Here is a 2,843-nt window from a genome sequence, read left to right as displayed (position 1 = left end):
AATTTTCTCATTTCTTAAAAAGCACATACAATGTAAGTTTCAAATTGGAGCTCAACACTTGTGATCAGAGTTTCATTTTACTTGTTATAATGGTTTGGAGAATCTATATAGCTACAGTTAAAAACTCATATGTTTTCAGGGGCCTGGCAGGGAATAAAAATTAGTGAAGCTATCTGGTATAAGAATAAATACAGACAGTTCCCAACTTACAATAGTTCAGCTTACAATTTTTTGATTTTACAATAGTGTGAAAGCTATACACATTCTGTAGAAACTGTACTTTGAATTTTGAATTTTGATCTTTTCCCAGGCTAATAATATGTAGTACTATATTATCTCATGATGCTGGGCAGCAGCAGCAAGCTACAGCACTCAGTCAGACATGCAGTCACAAGGATAAACAACTGATACTCTACAGTATATTGTGTTGCCGGCATTTTTTGGACATTGTATTTTGTATTTTTGCATCCCATCATATCTACAAAATGCTCAGCTGTGTCTCCTGCTTCTGGTGAGAAGGGGAAGGCAATTACCCTTGAGATGAAACGCAAGATAATTGCCCAGTTCCAAGCTGATGTAAGTGTCTTGAGCATGTTTAAGGTGGGTGTGGCTAAGCCATGATGTTAGGCAGCTTAGGTTTGTTAAATGCATTTTCAACTTACAACACATTCAACTTCTGATGGGATTTTGGGGAAGTAATCCCATCGGAAATCAAAGATCATGTCTATCTTGAAAGAGGAAACAATCATGGTCTTCCATTTTCCTACTTTTTCGTTGAGATACAGCTACAGCTTTTTGGTTTGTTTGTTTTCCTTTGAATTACTTTAGGAAAAACAACAATGCAAGCAAAACAAGAAATAGCAACTATCAATTGGATTCAAATGTGTCAATGTACAAGTTTTGGCCATGTACTTTAACAATTGTTAAGCTTTCCAAACACTGTGATAACAGGCACGCAGCACCATCTACTCTTACCAAAAAGTTGACCCTGAACCTAATTAATTCTCTGGAGTTAATTTTCATTTACAAAAATATAAAGGATAGAGGAACAAGTAAAATAACACTTCAAGGAAGGATGCAGACAAATCTAGAATGGGGATATTCCATAAGAACAACTGATGTGGTTTCTCCAGCAAGTCAATGGCAGGGAAAATGAAGGTGAAGAGAAGATACTGCTCTAGATTTTAAAAGACCAAACAAGAACATCAATCAAATGATATTGTGGATCTTAATTCAAATACACATACTTAATCAATCATAATGTTTGTTTATAGACTAAATATTAAATAATAAAAATATTGTTAATTTTGGGGGGCATGATAATGGCATCGTGGTAATGTACAAGAGTATCCATGGTTCTTAGAGATGCATACAGAAGTTCACAGAGGTGAAATGATGTGGTGTCTGGGATTTGCCTTTAATACTTAAAAAAATGAGAAAAAGCAAAAAAAAAAAAAGCTAGATGAAACAAGTGAGGCAAATCTTGATAGTGATAGAGTCTGGCGATGGCTATATGAGAATCCGTTGTACTATTTTCTACTTTTTTTGTTTGAAATTGTTCATCTACAAATTTAAAACTATAGGGAGTTCTACCTCCCAGGTATGATAGATTAAGATTCTACTTGACAACTCTCTGCCTACACCCCACTGAATAAAATAAATATAAAACCTGGGCATAAAACAAAAAGCAAATACCTGAATGTACTAGAGAGTGAACAGTGGTGTCTGCTGGGTTAGCAGTGCAAGTTCATATAGAGGAAGGAAGACAAGTAAATTCCTAACTTTGCAGTTTTGAGCCTGAGGCTAACTGCAGTCCACACCTGGCTGGGGTTATTACAGGGGGAAAAAAAACTGCTTCTGATGTGTGAAAAAAGAAAATTGAACCCAGAAAACTGTGAATGTTGAAGAGAATAGGGGAATCCTGCAAAGGAAAGAACCAGAGAGCAGATCTCCAAGGTCTGTCCACCCACATATCTGACTGACCTCCGAATCAGAGAGGTATGGAACAGACTAAAAGCCTCCCAGCTAAAGACTAACACGAGACTAAAGGTTGCAAACTGACAACTTGTGGGCAATTCCTGCATATAGACACATTTAAAACCAATCTGAATGGAGTTTGAAGTTTGAAGTTCAAGCCTAGCATCCCCAACTCAAAAAAAAAAAAAAAAACTGAGAAAACAAAGAAGACAACACTCATAGGGAAAAATAATAGAATCCAAAATCTCCAAAATTTAACATTCAATCTATCAGAACACAGTAGAAAATTATAAGATATATAAAGAACCAAGAAAATGGGACACATTCAAAAGAGAAAAAAATATATATTTTTAAATTTTTATCTAAAAATAAATTTTACTCTTTTTTTTTATTTTTCAGGGACTCAATTGTTAGAATTTATATACAACAATTTCAAAGTGGCTTTAGTAATCATCTCAATGAAGTAAACAAAACATGGTTTCAACAAGTAAAAATTGCAGCAGAGAAACAGCAAAACAGAACTAAATGGAAATCTTAGAATTGAAAAATATACTTTCTGAGATTGAAATGTCAGAATAGGCTTAACAGCCGAATGGAAATGACAGAGGAATGAGTAACTGAACTTGGAGATAGATTGATTAAAATTATCTAGTGTGAAGTACAGAGAGCAAAAAGATTGAAAAATAATGAACTAAGACTCAGGGAACCATCAGGTGATATCAGATGATTTGACATTGTGTAAATGTATTACCAGAAGATGAGGAAAAACAGAATGGGGAAAGAAAGAAAGAAAGAGAGAGAGAGAGAGAGAGAGAGAGAGAGAGAGAGAGAGAGAGACAGAGAGACAGAGAGACAGAGAGACAGAG

Source organism: Pteropus alecto, unplaced genomic scaffold (genome assembly GCF_000325575.1).
Source record: "Pteropus alecto unplaced genomic scaffold, ASM32557v1 scaffold231, whole genome shotgun sequence".
Classification (NCBI taxonomy): domain Eukaryota; kingdom Metazoa; phylum Chordata; class Mammalia; order Chiroptera; family Pteropodidae; genus Pteropus; species Pteropus alecto.
This window is presented reverse-complemented; position numbering follows the sequence as displayed.